The sequence below is a fragment of the Ictalurus punctatus genome, chromosome 8 (genome assembly GCF_001660625.3).
Source record: "Ictalurus punctatus breed USDA103 chromosome 8, Coco_2.0, whole genome shotgun sequence".
In the NCBI taxonomy this organism is placed as follows: domain Eukaryota; kingdom Metazoa; phylum Chordata; class Actinopteri; order Siluriformes; family Ictaluridae; genus Ictalurus; species Ictalurus punctatus.
Genome location: NC_030423.2, coordinates 5,627,065 through 5,648,505, shown reverse-complemented (window position 1 = coordinate 5,648,505; position 21,441 = coordinate 5,627,065).

Genomic DNA, 21,441 nt, shown 5'->3' with positions numbered 1-21,441 from the left:
TTACCTTAAGGAACTTTCTACAGTGTAAAAAAAAAACTTAAAACTAAGCTAAGGCTCAAACCACAGTCACTTGCACACTAAACTTGCATGTTACCGTTGCGCTACCCAACTACACATATCATGCACATGTTAATATAGTTACCTATACTATGTGACTCGACTATGCTCACTCTTGTAATTAGAAACTTGTTGAAATTAGGTTTATCATAAGTTTGATGAAAAACATAATTTTATGTTAACCATACAAAATATTTTTTCTTAAATCTTACCAACCACACATTCCATTTTTTTCAGGCTATGTTTAATGTGCTCTGCTACTTGTTTCAAGACGATTCTGAGAGAGTTTCACAGATCCGCGGGTGAAGCACACACAGATTTTGGGCTTCTGTATAAGAAACAGCACTGTTTGGTTGGTAATAGAATGTATGTGTATACATTATATGTCTAGGCAGCACTACTGTATCTACTAGCACGCCATGTTTATTCAAATGAAACATGACTGCCCCATACTGGTCTTGTATTTCCTGTGCCCCAGCACATGCATGTGATACCGCATGAAATCGTGGGATCCCGTTTCCTTTGACTCGCATTTTTAATGGCCACATCTGTAGCACCTTTATTATTGTGGTGTGAGGAACACCAGTGAGACCCAGTAACTGTGCAATAGCTGCAGTCCTGGAGTTCTTACAGGAACATTTCTGAGCAGTGTTGGATCCTTCTAAAATTAGGGTCTATGTGGCTGCCATTTTTGCCACCCTTACCCCTATTGATGATGCCTCTGTGGGGCAACAGCCTCTAACTTCAAGGTTAATGCATAGTGTCAGATGGCTGAGGCCTATCTACAGACCACGAATACCTTCCTGAGACCTTCTGTGGTCCGGGAAGGTCCGTTAGGCACCCCAGATTCAGCTTCGGAGAAACTTATTACTAAGGTAGCTCTTTTTGCTGGCCCTGACATTTCTGTTGCCCCTTCCTGCCTTGACTTTGCTCCTGGATTACCAAGGCCTCCCTACATCCTAAAACAGATTATTCCTAAGCACCTACGTCTGCAGCCCAGCTGGTAGTGTTGCAGGCTTACTCCCCTCCTCTGTTCCTTTCACTGGAACAGGAAAGATTGCACCTACTGTGTCCAATGAGGGCTTGTTATACTTACATCCACTGCTCCAGCCAGTGGTATAAGTCCGAGCAGTTGCTGGTTTGCTTGGCAGTGGCAGACCGACTCATATATGGATCTCTGAGATAATATCTCTGCTGGACAGCATTCCCTGGGAGATTCCTGTTTGCAGGGATCTATTGTCTCAAACCAGAGGGTTGATTTATAACCCTCGGCCAGAACCATGGAAACTATTGAGAGGCACCAGCTCATAGATTCCAGTCTCTCAGCCGAGGTTGTAGAGACCATGTGAAATGTTAGGAACATCAGTGAGACCCAGTAAACTGCGCAATGCTACAGTCCCGGAGTTCTTACAGGATCAAGCCATGCCCCTATTGATAGAGCCCCTGTGACAGGCAATACCCTCAGTATGACGGAATGGGTATACTCATTCCCACTATTGTTGTTAGAGGGACCTATTTGGATGTAACATAGGATGCAGAATGTGCGTTCCAGAGTAACAATGTAGTACTGCATGACTGTCTGTCTCATTATTATAAATCAGCCAACACAACATGGTATCAGAAGCAACAGAGAAGTAAACATGAAATATCTATAATAAAAAGGTCACAACAGAAAAGTACGAGGAAAAGGGAGAGAGAAGGGCTAGTACCGCCACTGTTGGCCTTGCAGTTAGCTCAGCCAAGCAAGTTCGATTTCACAAATGCCAGTGAATGGTCAAGATGGATGAAATGCTTTGAGCATTACAGGATTGCATCAGGATTGGATAAGCAATCCAGAATATCAGATGCACATTTCATGTATGCAGCAGAAGATATTCTGTATTTGCTACCCCTAACTGATGCAGAAAATAAATCGTATGCTGCAGTAACAGAAGTGTCAAATAAGCACTGTGAGCAAGCAGAATATCATATTTGAAAGAGCCCGATTCAACAGACAAAACCAAGTACCAAGTGTAGAGTCGTTCATCACGGCTGTTCATTCACTTGCCGAATGATGTGATTTCAGGGGCCTAAAAGAAGATTTGATAAGGGACTGAACAGTGGCTGGCATATGTGATGGTGCCCCCCAACAAAACAAAAACAAAACAAAACCTCCTATTGCAAATGTATAAATCTACAAAATTTTGTGCTATTGCTGGGATGCTGTGCAGGGTATTATAAAAATTTGGGAAGTGCGCATCTATTTATTTAGCTTCAGATTTTATTTGATATCTTTGGTTTTGAAAAAAACATTATCCACAATAATAATATAATAATTTATATAAATAACAGATGAAGATAACAAGGGTGCACGCTGGCTTAGTGGTTAGCACGTTCGCTTCACACCTCCAGGGGCCGGGGTTTGATTCCTGCTGGGGCCGTGTATGCGGAGTTTGCACGTTCTCCCCGTGCAGTGGGGGTTTCCTCCCCCAATCCAAAGACATGCATGGTAGGCTGATTGGCGTGTCTAAAGTGTCCTGTAGTGTATGAATGGGAGTGTGCCCTGTGATGGACTGGCACCCTGTCCAGGGTGTACCCTGCCTTGTGCCTGATGCTCCCTGGGATAGGGTCCAGGTTCCCCTGTGATCCTGATGAAGGAGTAAGTGGTAGAAGATGGATGGATTTCTTTGTTATATAATTATCATAGAAAAAGAAATTCTTAAAGAAAAAATGTTCACATTCAACTTGTAGTAAGTATTAGTGGGTGTTATTCAGCAAGAAGTCTACTTCTTACTTCTTCTTATTTCTAATTACTGTGACCACTGAAGATTGCTCACCATTTCATATTTGTCCAATATTCAGAAACAAGTATGTTAGCTAAACCAAATAATGCCTTTATGCCAAAATAGTGCATTTACTTGTACTTTAATCTTAGTAATATCAGAGTGCATTGTTTGGGAATAACACAAGAAATAAAAAGTTTCATCAAAAGGTGTTACCCCTTATTACAATGTGTATGTTCTGTATCCTCACTAACTGTTTGGCGAAAATTAAACATTGAACTTTAGGTAAATTACCATAATTCATCTGTTTCTTAATGTTAGTTTGATGCTCATTCAATCATCCATCCAACCTGAAAATTATTTTTTAAATATACAACATATAATATGAAATGTGGTTGGTGAAGTGCACTGTGACCAAAACATACATGTGCAGAATGCACACAGAGATTTTGAAAGTAAAAGACATAAATGTTTACATAGGTCCTATTCTTTTATTAAATGGCTTATTAACAGGATATTAACCCTCATTCAATAAGATTTAACTGGTCTTATTTGGCTTACTGTATTCCAGTTGAGGTGTACACATGAACATTTTCTGTTCTCACTGCACTATTCTCAGTTAGAATACTAATGGAATATTAAGCTGCATGTAAACATAGCCACTGGTGCTGGATAAAAAGCCTGACTAGCAGACTTCATCCCAAAGATGGCTTTGTACAATCCAGTCAGGTTCTTCTACACAAAATCTGCAAATGGTTCTTGCTTTATGGAATTGTCAATTGAAACAGGAAAGGGTGCACGAACATTTGCTATGTTTTGACTTTTGGAATCACCAGGATTTCTGCATTAATTACTCATGAAACCTACAAAATCTTCAGATCTTCATTCAAGGACAAATCATAATAATACATTCATTTTGTCTAAAGTAATAACACAATGAACTCTAAATTGAAGTCTTTGATTAATAATTCACAGGCCTGGCTGAGAAAATTATCTGAGCCCTTTTCATTAGAATAACTAATAAAATCTCATATCAGTAAAAACCTCCGCTAACGGTTTCCTGTAGCTGCTGAAAGGACTTTTAGACCATTAATTCCTACAGCACTAGAGTGAACAGTCAGTTGCACAGTCCTTTTCTGACAGCATCTAATATATATACACACACACACACATTGTGTATATATATATATATATATATATATATATATATATATATATATATATATATATATATATATATAATGTGTGTGTATGTATGCATATATATATATATATATATATATATATATATATATATATATATATATATATATATATATATATATATATATATATATATATGTATATATGTATATATATTCATATATACATATATACATGTGTATAATGCTATATATAGCATTACAAATTGCTGGCATCTAGTGAAACACCCCAAAACCAACCAGTTGACAAAGTATGGCTTTTGACCAAGGACATGTCATGCAAGTCATGCAAGGTTGCAAAAAGTCATCTAGAAGCTAGAATTCCCACGTCACTGCCATCAATTCCCCTCATTCCATGCATCATGCCTAAAGGCTATAACTCCTGGCCCACTGGCAGAAGGTATTCCACCTCAACACCTCCAACGCCCTTAGATATCAAAAGTCAACCTACTTATATAGTAAAAGAAATAAATTTAATTTATAACACAGAGATGTAAAACTGCAATACCTCATTAAGTGGGAGGGTTATGGCCCAGAGGAGAGATGCTGAATTCCAGCACATGATGTCATCAACCCCTTCTTCTGCAGAGAGTATCATGCCAAACACCCCAAAAGTCCTGATCCTCTTCCTAGAGGTATGCCTAATAAAAATCCTTCTCCCAGAGTGAGGTCTGTCATGTGTACACCACAATTGGAGTTAAATTCCATTCCACAGAGTACTGATCACCTGATTACTGATCATGCACTCCTGGTTTCAATCACTCAGACATCCTATATAAACATACACTGGCCTTTCAATCTTTTTGAAGTGTTTCTTAGTTTTGTTTATTCACCTAATGTACTAAGCCTTTTATTTCTGTGTGTGTTCATCTGGTTTTTTGTTCTGGTTTTAGCCTAGTTATCCTGATTGCTGATCACCTGGACCTGATTTGTTTTGGGGTTTTTTGTTTTCTTTTATGATGATGTTTGCATAATGTTTTGGAACTGTCTGCCTGTCCTATTTTTATAATAAAGCGCATTTGTAACTTCAGCTACCTCTGCTGCTTGATAGATGTCAGGAGCATGGTGGTGCCACAGATGTATCCTGGTATCTAGGTTTCATACATCTATGATGCACTATAATCATTATTATTAAACCGTCCAGGCTTATTTAACTACATTTAATCCAGAAGACACACTGGACCATAATTAAAAGGTTGGCTATTTGGTAGCAGTTAATGAGTTTTGAATGTAACTGTGTTCATTGAGAGGAGTTCTCATCATGAATCAGCCAGGTGGAGTGCTGCCTTCTAACTGGTGAGCCACTCAAACATTTAGTAATAAAAACTATCCTCCCAAATGACTTTGTGTGGCCTAGGCCAGAGAAATCAGACCATTTATTCATTACAAAGGGTCAAATTTATGGCAAATAATTCATCCAGCACATGTTAAGCTTTCAGAAACTATAACCACAGCCACCTGCCTCAGCGTCCTCCCTCTTTCCTTAGACACATACACATGTTGCGTCATGTTTGAATGTCATGATGAGGAAAAAATAGAAACTGTGAATACCAGGCTACACTATTATATTAACTCTGCAAAACCACACAAGATATTTCTTCATGCACAGTGACAGAGATGATGAAAATCTGGAAAGGAAAGTCAAGGCCAATAAATGTTTGTTTTTTTTTTTATTCTGGAGATAGGGCAAATATGTTAGCACTGTGCAAAAATCTTAGGCACGTGTAAAGAAATTCTGTGAAGCATCACATTGCCTTCAAAAATAAGAAAATTGACATGAAGAGCTGTAAACAGCAGTTAACTGAACAAAATCAATATTTTGTGTACCAAAAAGTTCCTTAAAAAAGCACCTATAGTGTAAGGTACACTTCATACATTTTTTATAAGAACATTGGCTGGTAAGTTATTTAACTGTTACACTTACAGGTAATTATGTTTATTTATTTATTTGTCTGAAATGTTGTCTATTATGTAATATGTTGCTTTCTTTACTGACACATTTTTTTCTGTAAAATTGGTTTTGATTTTGGAAAACATAACATTTATATATCTAAAAATTAATCTCAGTGACTATAGAATGGCAGTATTTGTGGAAGACAGGATTGTTTCAATATTTCAGTAACTGATGATCTGGATTTTCATACGAAAGAGAGTTCCCTTTCAAAGGGAACTTCAATGATGCGTTTAGCATAACACTATGGGAGCGCCTCTTGTGTACAACCGGCATCTGAAGCTTGTGTAAAATCATGCCTATTTATAGGCCTGCAATGATCAGGTGTTTTGGCAATTAAGCACGTCATGTGATATAAATATGGCACCTGTGAACCATGCCATCAGCCTTATTATCTTCAGTGAAAGACTGCATGTCGGCTGTTTGTGTAAAGAAGCAAAAAGGCGCTTCATGTCCTCTCTATCTTTTCTCAAAATCTCTGGACATTTCTATCCCTTTAGAAAAAAGAGAAGAAAAAAAGGGGAATGAGCGAGAGAGAAAAACATGAGTGAGAGAATTCAGGAAGTGTGTTATGGCTTGCTACCGTTTCATTATGGGAGTAGTGCACACTTTCTGTGTGGAGTGTTTAGGGATGGAGCATGCAGTGGGAGCCTTCAGAGGCTGTGCATGGTAATGCCTACATTAAGCAGCTCTTCTCGGAAGCCAAAGTGAGTTGGGTTTCAGAGCCTCGTGGATCTGGGCCGGCTGCTTCCGAGGCAGCTAGCCGTCTCAGGTCCGGGGGATCTCTTATGGATCCAGAAGAAGAGCCGGAGACGAGCACTGCTCTATTTCTTGCTCTGTCTTCTGGGTCCGGCTCTCCGGTAGATTTTGGAGCTCGCGTCGCGAGTCCTCCTTCCACTATGGAAAGCCAAATGGGAAAAGAAGAAGAAGAAGAAAAAAAAAACACACAAAAATAATAGTAATAATTCCTCTCTGACTCTGAGGAGCCAGAAGGATGTTCTAAAAACTGAGAGCAGCATATAAAGAGCTGCTTGAAGTGATTACTAAAACTGGATGAGCTTTTTTCTCCCCAGTGAAAAGTAAATCCCTCACGCTGCAGAAATATCCCCTTTCCTCCCGAAGTGCATGACAAAATATCAGGTTTCTGGGGGAAAACCACGCATAAGCCGTATATATAACCCAACGATGTTGGATTATTCTGTCATTGTGGGGAATGAACGGCATGGCTATTTACCTATGCCGAATGTGGAGGAGACGCTTGCAAGATACCTCTCTCCATCGATGGCAGGTAATTAGTGGGGCCGGCTTTGCCATCCAAGCCACCGTGTAAGGCCACCGTGCTATGCACGTGGCTATGCAGTAGTAGTCTTGCTTGTGGGTTACTGCAGACAATGACAGTGTTTCAGGCCTACCAAGCAGACCTGCTGAGCGAGCTCAACATACAGCGGCATTCAGCCAGTTCCTTCCCTGTTGTCTCAAGTTCACCCGGGCATCCACGAGTGGAGCCCAGGCCAGCACTAGTGCGAGGGAGACACAGAAGGCGAGTATAGCAGCCTGCCAACCCCCGCAGACAGCCAGGGGAACCGGGCGGCCACAGTCACGGCCTGCTACCAGGCCTGATATGAGAATGGTCATAAAGGCCAAGCAGGCAAAAAAGAGCAGTCCTGAGGGGCCGTGGAGGGATGTATCAGGGGACATGAGGTTGTTAGTGCAGTTAGCCCCCAGTGCTACTGTAGGGTCTCCCCTAGCTAAGGCTGTCCAAAGTTTTTAGTGTTCTCTGGTCAGCGAGCTGTCACAGGGCAATGAAGATCTCATGCTTTCCCTCCAATAGAATGTGGAATAGTTAACATCACTAAAAGACCATCTGGCAGCGTGGAAACTACTGCCAAATGTGTCTCCATGGGTTCTGTCTACTGTAGAAAAGGGTTACCGGGTCCAGTTTAGAGCTCGACCACCCCGGTGTGCTCACCAGAGTAATCAGCACAGACCAGAGCCCATGCTAGTGCAGGAAGTAAGATCCCTCTTGGACAAAGGGGCCATAGAACATGTACCCCATTCCCTGAGGGAGGGAGGTTTTTACAGCCATTGGTCTTGCATTTCAATGGACTATCAGAGGGAACACTGAAAAAAAGCTTGGACACATGGCTCAAAAAACTTGGGGTTTCAGTATGATAGCTGGCTTCACTTCACCAAACATTTACACACTGACTCAATTGGTATCACAATGTGGATTAACAACTAGTTAAAGTTAAGCCATGTTTTCTGCATGAAGTCTTGTGGACGATAAACTTTAAAGAAGGTTGGATCTCACACTGGTTCAAATGCTGGTTGGAAATGCTAGAGATGGAGCAGATTAAAATGGTATATTTTACAGCTGAAGAACAAACAATTATAATTAATTAGTACTAATAACTGCAAAAAGCAATATTGTCCCTGCTGCCAAGACATGTGGCAAAGACAGCTGACTTTGTAAATGCGCAAGTTATAATAGATAACTAATTTTATTTTATTTCACAACAAAATATTTTTAATTGCAAATAAAATAACTAGCACTGAATTGTCATTAGTAATTGCCGCTGCCATCCCTACGACATTAGGTGGTGTTGGCAAAATGTAAATATGTTACACAAAGTGTTTAGAAGACTACTTGTTAAAAAGTTGATGTCCTTATTCATTTCATTGTCTGTTGCTCTGACTGTGACAAACTACAAATCTCTTTGTCTTTGGAGGTATATTCAGTCACTACTTTCACACTAAATTACCACAGTGGTCTACAAAAAGTCTTGCATGCTCTGATTTCTCTACTAGTAATATTTGTTCCTGCTTAATCCACAGGGTAGAGAGTAACATACTCCCTTCCACCTTAGGACCTCTACCTGTAGGCATACCAGGGTGATCTCAGAGATAAATCAGTATTTAAAAAATCTCCCAGGTATGAGTATTTTTTTTAATGTAAGAGTGCTGTACAAAACTACCATAGAGAGAGACATGGAGTACAACCTCCTGCGAATTAAGTAAATCATCATCTGAAAGGTGGACCTAATTGGATGATCATGCGGAAATACGAATAACAAGAGGAGCCTGTGGATATGTGGGTGCCGGTTCAAAAAGGCGACTATATTCAGGGGACTACGAATCCACCAGGAACGAGTGAGATGTGGAGGGAAAGACCAACAGCAACCTTGCATTGCAATGTCAGATCAGACAAGAGGGGCCAAAAGCCAAGTCAAAAACCTGAAGAAAGGAAAGTAGGTGAGACCCTTTAATGGCGCAACATGGAGATGTACCCAACCATCCCAAAACATCAGAGGCAAGAAGAGCAAGCACCAGGCAGGAGGGATAAGATCCATGAGGCAGTAGCATGGCAAAAACTGGATGTTAACCTTAGTTGAACAATGGAAAGATAATTGCAAGGGGATGTGGAAGCTAGGCTCAACCTGTTTGGAAAAATTCTTTATCACTCAACTTCTTTTCCACCTGGGCTGGTGGAGGAGCTGGAGCCAGTGCTTGCTCAGAGGGTGGCACTTGCTCAAAACCAGCTCGTGTTTCCACTGACAAACGAGCTGAACCCACTACGTCATCAACAATGGAAGTTACACAACAGACAAAAACATGGCACGGTATGAAATAAATAAATATTTGTCCACTGATCTGTGATAGAAATGTAATTATTGTATGATGACTTTTATAGTCAATATCGCAGAATTTGTGTATTTTCCTGTTTAAATACAGGGGAACAACGTTGAGGGAGGCAGCGACAAGCTGAGCCTCCTCTTGGATTGTGCAATCCCTCACAAACTGGATTGAGCTGCTCTTTTTTTTTGCTCAATTTGAGCATGTGCAATTGATGTCTCTGTATGTCACAATGTAATGTTTGTACACACTTATATGTCCTCACATTAAATAATCTAAGTCAAGTATTTCACATATGGGTATAACATTAGTCTTGCAGATCTGACATAATGCCGAAGTGAAAAAGCACGTGGGGGGGCAGCCAGTACCTCTGCTTCACTGAAGCGGGCATGTGTGAGCACATGGGCTTGTTTGACCAAAGGTGCTGGAGGGGTGTAGACAGGTCATAAGTAGGAGGTCATCCTCGATCAATTTGTCAGCACATACAATTTGTTTAAGAAGGTGGGGGCAACACAAGCACCATGCCAAGAGTTGCATCAAGGATAGTTCCTTTCACCCAAGACTGGAGAATGAGAGTTGAACTGGGCAAGAAGCTTCAGTTCCCTAATAAGATCACCAACAAGTCTTCACCCTGAAAAAGTGAATCATTTTCCTCAATAAATAAAGGACCAAGTATAATTTTTTTAATCTGTTTAATAGGGATCTCTTTGTCCACATTGAGGACTTCTGATTATTTTAGATTAAGATTAAATTTTAGATGAAGAATACACCAGACATCTAGAAATCCTAACTCCTCACATAAAGTGGATACGGTTTTAGATTGCTTAGTGGGTGTGGCAATTCCCAAGTGGAGGGAAACGTTTATCCCAAATTCAGAAAATCCAACTACGCCTACACACTCACACACTACCTACACCATAAGGAAGTTGTCGTGTTGGCACACTGAGCATGCTGTGAAGCACACACCACCGAATAAATGCAGCTAGCCTCCCCTGTCCCACCAAGACTCACTGGCTCCTGGAGAGATATAAGACACCAGTTAACCTAAAGTTACACAGACACTAAACAACAAAACACAGAAAGGCAAATATTACACACTGTTGTATGGTAGCTATAACAGCCAGGCCCACTGACACTGCCACATGAAATAGAGGCAGTTGACAGCACCCAAGCAGAACCAGAATTATGGCAAACAGTACAAATGACAATTATTTCCACTATAGCATGGAGACAGTAAGGCTTAACATACACCCTCTCAGTAGTAAAGTGGTTAGGTGGAACAACAAACCTGAAACAGAGTTGAGGCTAGGAAACACTAATTTTACCACTCTCAGACTACTCACTCTCTAACTATGTGGTTACAAATCAAACCAGACATACATCCAAAACTAAACTAAAACAAAATACATGAAGCAAAACAGTACATAAAGCAAAACAATAAATCAAACAGAGAACATGACAGTTAAACAAAAAACAGGTAAAGCAAAACAACCCACTAAGCAAAACAATTATTGGAGCAATAAAGCAAAACAGCAGCGGCGTCACATGTAGCATCTTCAGCTAAGGGTTTGTCTTAGAGAAGACTTAGCTCAACTTCCCACTCTTCCCACAAACACCAGACGCGAAGTTGTATAATTACTCACAGGTACCGCGGCTCGACATACATACACATTTAGCCTATACAATACAAATATTTTGCAATTCTTCATTTAGCCTCGTCCAGGTGAGACTTTAAATTCTTCAATTACTGGGAATGAATGCGTACAGGCTCTGCTAAAGTACTGAGTTTCTCATCTATAAAGGCAATTTCAAGGCATTTTCGAAAAGGATTGAGGCCAAAAAGATTCCAAAGACATAGTACTACAATCACATAGCCAAAGTCATAGAGTTGCATCTGTATTGAGTGAAAAATAAAGTATAATTAGCTGAAGGGTGCGGGAGCTAGTAAAAACTGCTACAGATTTTATTGTAAAAAGTGCAATACAAACAACCAAAACAGTGGAACAAGACCTAAAAACATAAAAACTGAACATCAGGCAAAAATAGTCAGATTATGAGTATGGCTGTGTCAAGCTTTTGTGATGACAAAAGCTTGACAGTCGACACACAGAAGCCAGAAATGGGGTGCTTATTAGGGGTAAAACAGAACAGGTGTAAGGAAGTGTGGTGCAGCCAAAAAGATCATAAAGATCATTGAGATTGCTGAGGATACTACCACTTAAAACCATAAGATGGCTTTGGACCTCAATTCATATGAACAATTATGCTCTGATGGCAAGGACTATAACTGCCGCAAACAGTTTTGCACTCAAGTCTCCATCAGTGAACAGTGGAGAGGTTCTGTGGAACGGATTTCATGTGAAAAGTGTGATGAATTTTCAAGGTTACACAATTACACTATTTGACCATGTAGTATTAGCACATTTATAGAAAGGATGTACTTATTTATAATTACAGTATCTGCTGTTACCCAGATGAGGGTGGGTTCCCTTTGGAGTCTGGTTCCTGTCAAAGTTTCTTTCTCATATCATCCCAGGGAGTTTTTCCTTGCCACCATCACCTCGTGCTTGCTCATTAGGGATAAATTCATACTGTACATTTAAAATCTGTAGCCTGAATTTATATATTTCTGTAAAGATGCTTTTGGACAATGTCCATTGTTAAAAGCGCTATACAAATAAAACTGAATTGAATTGCTCACTGAGACATGTGACATGGTCATGTGATGTGCTGGGGCTGATAGGTTATTTAGTCTAGTGCCAATTTCAGCATAACCACGACAGTTTGCCATGACAGTAAATTTTACAAAAAATATTACCTTCAATTTAGGGTAGTACCTTTATTTATTTATTTTTATCAAACATTGATGTAAATAAACAACACTCTTTTACAATAAAATATACAGGTACAGAAATAAATATTTGACAATATTGCAATAAAAATTACTGCCAATTTTTGTTTACAGTAAAGATCTGGCCACCACAGCTGGCCACCACAGCTGGCAGTATTTTTTAATCAGAAATTTTACAGATTTTTGTGTACATCCAACAGTACATGACCTAATAAAGTGCCAAGCACAATGTGAAGAACTAATTAATTTATTTTAAATTAACCTGTTTTTGGTCCCCAGATAGTGTCCATGGGCTGTTGTATTAGTGTAAACATAATCAGATGGTGGGTGGCAGAATAGAAGCACATTAATTTTTCCCACTAAATAGTTAAGGACAGAAAGATAATAAAGTTGTGTTGGCATGGCAACACACTTCTATTCTAGAAAGACTGAGAAAAAGAAGGTGCAGTGTGGAAAAAGATGTACATGCCTGCTTCTCTCTTCCATTCACCATTTTCTCTATCTGCTTTCATTTCCCTTAGGGATTAAAAAAGGTGTAAAAAAAAGGGTATGTACATTTCATAAAAGTTTATTAAGGCCAATCTGGTCAACACTTTTAATGCATATTTAAATGTAATTAAATGTAAGCAAGGGTTATGAATGTGTTTTGAATGCATTGTATATGACATGCAAAATGAGCTGCTTACACTCAGGACTATGATGCATTTCTGTTTTGAAACTGTGCAGTTCTCAAGTTACGAATAGCACTGTTTATATTTGTCAGTCATATTTGTCCTTTGTAATGACTGTCTGCCAAAAAATTTATATTTTAAAATACAAATGAAGAAATATCATGATCACTGCAGTGTCCATCTATGCACAACATCTTCCCAGCCCAGAGTGTTCTCAGGAAAGTATGAGTAGCAAAAATATATCATAACCATTTCAAATTTCCCCCTATAAAGATCTGTAGCAAAAGTTTCACACCAACCCATCTAGTTGAATCAAAACCACTGAGGATTGAAGTAAACTGGCAAAGGTACAGTGTGTTTTTTTTTATTAATAAAAATACTTTTGCATGCTGATAACATGGCTAACATGTGTTAATGATATTTCATTATCAATAGTCTTTAGAGTAAACTCTTTGATACACAAAGCAGTGGTTAATAAACCAGTAGCCCAGGTATCTCAGGATAAGCAATTTGTTTATCTTGGCTAGTTCTTGATTTTTTTTTTTTTTTGTAGTATTCCAGTGGACAAGTAGGTTCAGAACACTGCTGATGTAGCAGTCACCAATGGAAATACCTACTTCTTACACAAATCCTAAAATAAGCCAGAAAGAACAAGAGTGATGTTGTGGTGCTGTGGTTATACCTGGCCAATGCAAATAGCTCAATGCCCCACAAGCTGGTGCACTGGTGAGACACCATGTTCCAGCTAAAGCCAAAAACCTAATCCTAGATTATTAAAGTAACTTCAGACTGAGAGCCTCAACAGGGTGACCCACATCAGAATGGTATAGACTGGAGGGGGAAATAATCACAGGTTGCACCATCTCAGTGATCCTGTTTTGACAGGGTCTGATTATTTTGGTTAAGGCAGCTGAGCCAGAGTGCAGAGGCCCAAAGTCTAAGTTTGGGGACTTCAACCTGCAATCTGTGCATTCGTGGAAGACTTAATGGTGACATCTGAGTGCCTGGTGCCAGCTGAATCTTAAAGGGATTGTAAAGGCTGATGAAATGGGACAGGAGGTCATTAAAACCTTCTAATTCTAGGAACTAAAGAAGAGCAAAGTCATGGATAAAATTTTTCTATTTTAGGTCCAACAATTCTCATCATCATAGAAAAACCGTGAAAAGCCTCAGAAAGACATTCAATAGTAATTTCACTAGATCATTTGAAAGTGTTACTTTAGCTGAATAACACTGGATAACATTTTAGTTAATGTCAATCTGATTCCTTAATTAAATTCTGGATAGTTTATTCAGTCAGATTATAACAAAGTAGCATAAGGTGGCGAGGCTGCTCTCATCTATTTGCAACCAGGTTACATGCAGATTACTTTTTGTTTACAAACACCAAAAAGTGGTGTCTATTCTAACCCGAATGTCAGTCTCAATATATGTTAACATTACTTATACATCAGTATGTGTGTGTGTGTATATATATATATATATATATATATATATATATATATATATATATATATATATATATATATATATATATATATACACACACACACACACACACACACACACACACACATGCACACCACACGCCAAAACCACCACACTCCTAAGTCTACTGCCGCTGTGGTGCTGAATGTACAGCGACCCCTTCAGCACCAGTGTTTGAATGGCAGAGAAGCACATGGCTGGGGTTTGGTGCACAAGAATAGAACACAGCTGGCACTGACTAATCCCCATGGCTGCTCACCTTCTTGAGTTAACTGAAGTGTATAAAAGGACAGTATGGAGAGGGAAACGATGAGTGGCTATGGCATCATACTAATGGTGCCAGTCCTCTCCCACCACTGCCTTATCCAGCTGGGGGCTGTTTCACTCGAACCACTCCAAAGACCTCCTAACCTCTTTTCACTGTTCTCTGCCCCTGGCCCATGCTTCTCCACTTGTCCCTGGCCTGAACAGAGTACTGCCACCTCCAGGGAAATCCCCCACAGAACAGAGCACATACCAACCTCCCTCTCTTTCCTTCCTCACTCCCCTCTGCCCTTTCCTTCAGTAATACACCTTAGATGCAAAGCCAGTCCTGTGCAAGGCATAGCTGACCATCAGACACTTGGATGTTTTTGCTCTTGCTATTAATTAAGTTTAATTTTATTTGTATAGTGCTTTTAGCAGTGGTCATTGTCACAAAGCAGCTTTACAGAAATATATAAATTCAGGTTATAAATTTAAAATTTATACATTTATCCCTAATGAGCAAGCCAGAGGCAACAGTGGCAAGGAAAAACTTCTTGAGACGATATGAGGAAGAAACCTTGAGAGGAACCACACTCAAAAAGGGACCCATACTCATTTGTTTGACAATGAATTGTGGAATAATAAATAATTCCCTTCTATAACTGTGTATACTACATGGTCAAAAAGTGCAATTGTGTAACCTGGAAATTCATTATAGTTTTCACGTGATGTCTGTTCTGTTACTGATGGAGACTTGACTGCAAAAATGTTTGTGGCATTTGCAGTCCTAAAGCTGTCATAACAATTGTAGTCCTAGCAAAACTGCATATCAATTACAGCACCATCCTAGTAATCTCGTTGATCTTTCGGCTGTGGGGCCATTCTCAGCAGCAGTGAATGATTTCCAAGTTATGAGAACTCCAATCAGAAGTAGGGCATCGGGATGGATCAGGCAGGTCTGGAGAGCAGAACAGTCAGGATCACTGGTATCTCAGGAGGAGGATGTGTCAGGAGTAGCACTGACAGAGAGAAAGAGAGCGAGAGAGCGAGAGAGGGGTTTAACAAATTTACAATCACATATCACAAGTTATCAAAATAATATAGTTATGCAATCTAAAAAAAATGTCCCAGGGCACCATCATGCCTGTGTTACCTTCTGGCTCTCCCTTTTAGTTATGCTGTCATAGCTAGTCTTGCCCTGCTTGTATTCTGCACACAAAGTACATTGACTTTAAAAATTATGTGACAATTAGCATACCTAACAATCTCTCTCTCTCTCTCTCTCTCTCTCTCTCTCTCTCTCTCTCTCTCTCTCTCTCTCTCTCTCTCTCTCTGCAGCCTAAGCCATGCAAACCTTGACTATAAGTAATAATGATTGTTAACTAATTTATCTGACTCCATAGAATAGACTTCTACTTAGTGCTAGATGTATAAAATCTCAGTGTTATAATATTTACTTTAAAGCATATATATATATATATATATATATATATATATATATATATATATATATATATATATATAATATATATAATATATATAATATATATCTGTGTGTGTGTGTGTGTGTGTGTGTGTGTGGGTGTGTAACAGAGTATAGCTTCTTTAACCTTTTGAGACCATCTGACTCATTGGTGAGACAATGTTTTAGGGCAGTGCTGCTGATCTCAGCCATGGTTACTATTCTAGCAACTCCAAGTAAACTGCATGATCAAAATATGTTTCAGTAGGAACCAAAACTTTCCTCCATTTCAACTCTGTAAATATCAGGATTAATGTCTAAAATCCTCTGGGTTTAGAGGCAACACCTTGCATTGTTTCTGCTAGTGCCCCATGAAATCCTTCCAATTTTAATATTTATTAGGGGATTTGTATTCTTAATGACACCTGGCCCTTGCCACTGGAGCAATGTAAATAATCCCATCATTGAGCACAAATTCATCAAGCACAGACTAATCCCTTGTTTAAGGCAGTTACACCAACTCCACCCATTAATACACTCATCATAAGGCCAGAGCTTTGCATACATTATGCTGCTGTGATCTAGTGAGCCCTTCCAGCAAGTCTTAAGGAATTCAGGCATACTAGATTTTAGTATGCCACCTCCAGCTACATAAAGACCTTTATCAAACAGAATCCTTCCAAAACATGTGCATTAAAGAACTGCAACTTTGAGACATGTCAGGGTAAGGTTCAGGCAATATGATTTGTGGAAACTGTAGAATGTTAAGAATTTGGAGGAGTTGGACTCATTGCCAATGACCTCTAGCAGCAAGTCAGCTTGAAGGAGAAAGAGTTGAGAAAATTTAGCATGCATAAAAAATGCTGCAGAGCTTATATGCAGAGTGTCTAGACAATAACCTGTCCACCAGAATATGTTTTTTGGAAAGTGAGCAGTATATTATTCTCATTTCTAACTTGGGAACAAAGTGATTTCCCAGATAGCAAGGGGACATTGATACAATTGGCTGAGATTGAAATTTCAATGTTTAAAGTATGTTGAATCAGCATTGAAATTTTGATGAAAGTCAACAGAATATATGGGTGGTCACACTGACATTTAGCTAATATTTATTTGTAGTTTATGATCACAGGCATATATGCTTCTTGGTTGCTTCTCATTCATAAGAAAATGCAGGTGCATCCAAAAAGGCCTGAGTGACATGTATTCTCTTTCACATCTGACACCATTTCAAACACAAAAGTTCACTTTATCATATCTCTGACTTGTTTTCTTATGTTTGTGTGTGTGTGTGTGTGTGTGTGTGTGTGTGTGTGTGTGTGTGTGTGTGTGTGTGTGTGTGTGTGTGTGTGTGTGTGTGTGTGTGTGTGTGTGTGTTGTATTCTGTCCAAGAATATCTTGATTAACAAAGTTCCACCAACAGACATCATGCTTCAATTTTTTCAAGGGAGGAGTAAAAATGCAAGGAAAAAATTAGGATGTGCAATTAAAGAAATGAGAAGCACTGAGTGATGAATCCCAGATAGCAGTGACATTGAGATAATGTTGAGTTTTCATCCAAATCATAATTTTGATTGTGATTGAAATTTCATAGTTTGATGAGTGTTGAATATCGATTTGTTGATGACCATGAGATCATGGGTGCTTCTAATTTCCTTAATTTTGCATCCTTGAGTGAGTACTCTGAAGCTCAAGAGCATTATATGACTTTGGTCAAAGCACATATAAATGTCAACTCTGTAACAATATTTTTTAAGTCCTGGGTTACATTTGCAGTTTAAATAAACTATAAATGTCACATAATACACTAGCTTTATTGAGTTTTATTCAAGAATATTTTAATTAATCAAGTTTCAAAAATATGAAGACAGATTTGTTAAGTGCACACAGGTTATGTACCTGTGCAAAAATAGCACTTTAACGTAATGCTTCAGTGAGGAAGGATATTTCAAGTTATAAATTCATCTTCCTTCAATCTCCTCCATCCTCATGTTTATAATATTATTTTCCTGCATCCTAGGATGGAACTAGGATACGAGAAAAAGAATCAAGTGAAGGAATCAAGGATGCACATCAGTTTCATTAATGAGAAGTGCCCATGTTTATTTACTTCCTTGTTAAAGAAAAAACACAGGCGTATCCTATCCAGTCTTGTTTGTTGAATCATCTGACATTCTCTAGCACAGTTTCAAACATTTGTGAAGAGAATGGTGAAAGAACCCAGAAGAAAAAAGGGACAGACTGACATACAGTAAGCCAGTTTAAATCACCTGAACTGTTGCACGACTTGCAGCAATAATGGTATCATAGTGGTCAAATAGGTGCAAATTTACGTCAATGATTAAGTCCACAGAGTCATAAATAGTATGACAATTTGATAAGACCATCAGTACACAATATTTTGTCACAAGGAAACAGTGCTGAAGCAGTATCAGTCACAGAGGAGTTGCCTGGATGTCTGATGAGGTTCCGTTGCATCCACCTATTATGCATGATGTTAGTAATGACAGAGATGACTCATCAGCCAATACTCATTAGCTTAAGATTAAATTCCAGAAAAGTTAAAGCTGCTGAGTCCCTACACGCCTGTTGAGTTTAGACAGAAACCAATAGCGTTATCATAAATTGATCACTGAAAAGTGACTGAGCTACACTCAATTATGTTGTACATGAGCCCTGTTGTGAGTCAAAATAGCACTGAAATAGACATGTATGAGAACTTTATTTTGTTTTCGGTTGCTATGCATTTGCTTTTATCATCTGGAACCTCAGAGGTGATAATTGATTGTGCTCATGGATTGCTTGTCTCTTTTGTTTGGCACTTAGGACAGTTGTATGGTACACTTGAAATGGTCTACAATATACACCAGCTGACTCACCTGGCTGAGGAGTATCATCTGTTTGGACTTTGGATAATGTGTCAGCAGTTCTTTTTGAGAATTATTTAGGACAAATAAAACATATTTTGCGCAAGCATCATTTACCATTACAGCAAGCTGTGGAAAGGTTATCTGAAACGCCAAATGCAGAGTTACCAAAGCTACACAAGTGTGATTTAAGTCCACTAAATTTTGATGGGCCAGTGCCCCATCACCTAAGTCATGGGGAAGAGTTCAGAAAAGTTGTCACTGAAAAGTACACTTTGTCTGTAGTGCAAGGGGTTAATTGTGTGCAAATTGTGGGCGATATTTCTACTGTATGGTAGATGGGGTAGACATTTTTGTCCTATTTCAAAAGTTTAAGCATCAAGAGACATTCTTCTCTTATCCGTTTGAGTCATCCAACATAGGTTTTTATAAAGTCTGGGAGTTGCATGACAATCATGCCCAACAACAAGCTAAAATATTTCCTCTGTCCTGACAACACTGTCTTCATTGCAATGCCACTCATCCATGTCAACAATGAATCATTTGTTGTTGGCAAAATACCGTTGGTATTCTAAGAATAAGTTTGTTTTTTGTTTTAAGTGTACTTCAGTTCCTGCTTTTACACACTTGATACGTTATGTTTTTCTATATCTGCAAGGGAAATTTTTTATGTTCTTGCATTCTAGGGGATTTTTTTGTTATTGTTATTGGTAAAAAAAAAAGAAAAAAAGAAGAAGCAGTGGTGCATTGTTCAGTTTCGAAATGGTGGCACAGAAATTGTGCCACACAGCTGGCTGAATGGAGAGAAGCATCTATGGCCACCATATCCACCCAAATATACAGCCAAGGTACAGGCTGCAGTTTAAAAAAAAACAGGAGCAGACCACTGAGGGACGGCTGACATATGAGCCTGTTAGCCACCTTATAAGTTGAGGTAAGTGTAGTAGGAGAAATATTTGGCCAAATTAAAATCTTTCTGTCTACTTTACAGCTGTTACATTTTCTTTTATTTGTCAGTGAGGAATTCAGAAGTGAAGACACTGGGGTCAGTGCTACATTACCATGTCAGTATATTTGCCTTAAAGTTAATAGCAGCAAATATGACAGATTTTATTTAAAATGTTTGCCAAGCTTTCTGCTTGAAAGTGGCCTTTTTGAAAACATTTAAAAATTAACATTTCAGTCAAAAAATGCCTAACAGTGAAAAAACCGCATAGCCATCAACTGATGTTATCAAAATTACAGTGCTAATTGGGAGCTACTAACTAATAATCATTATGTCATTCAAAATATTTTTGGATTAGATATACATTTAGCATATTGCTTGCTTTAGCATCCAAATCTTATCCTATCTTATCTACCAATTTACTGTATATTAATCTGTAAATGTCTGTAATACAGTTGTATACTTAACTACTAATCAAATGATCCACAATCCTTATTTGAAGATTGTTTGATGTACAGAGAAATGAGAGAGAGATATCAGAGTCCAGTAAGGATATCAGGTCCAGTAAGGATAATACTTGTGTCACTAGCTCATGTTCGCTCAAATACTTCAAAACTAATTAAGATCTCACAAAAAATCAAGGTCTTCCCACTTCTGCAGCATCCCTGAAGAGATATTACTTATTATGATTCAATGAATGAACTGCCAAGAATTTCATATTCACTCCTAGTATTCAGGGGTACAGTGAGGGAAAAAAGTATTTGATCCCCTGCTGATTTTGTACGTTTGCCCACTGACAAAGAAATGATCAGTCTATAATTTTAATGGTAGTTGTATTTGAACAGTGAGAGCCAGAATAACAACAAGAAAATCCAGAAAAACGCATGTCAAAAATTGTATAAATTAATTTGCATTTTAATGAGGGAAATAAGTATTTGACCCCTCTGCAAAACATGACTTAGTACTTGGTTTAAAAACCCTTGTTGGCAATCACAGAGGTCAGACGTTTCTTGTAGTTGGCCACCAGGTTTGCACACATCTCAGGAGGGATTTTGTCCCACTCCTCTTTGCAGATCTTCTCCAAATCATTAAGGTTTCGAGGCTGACGTTTGGCAACTCGAACCTTCAGCTCTCTCCACAGATTTTCTATGGGATTTAGGTCTGGAGACTGCCTAGGTCACTCCAGGACCTTAATGTGCTTCTTCTTGAGCCACTCCTTTGTTGCCTTGGCCGTGTGTTTTGGGTCATTGTCATGCTGGAATATCCATCCACGACCCATTTTCAATGCCCTGTCTGAGGGAAGGA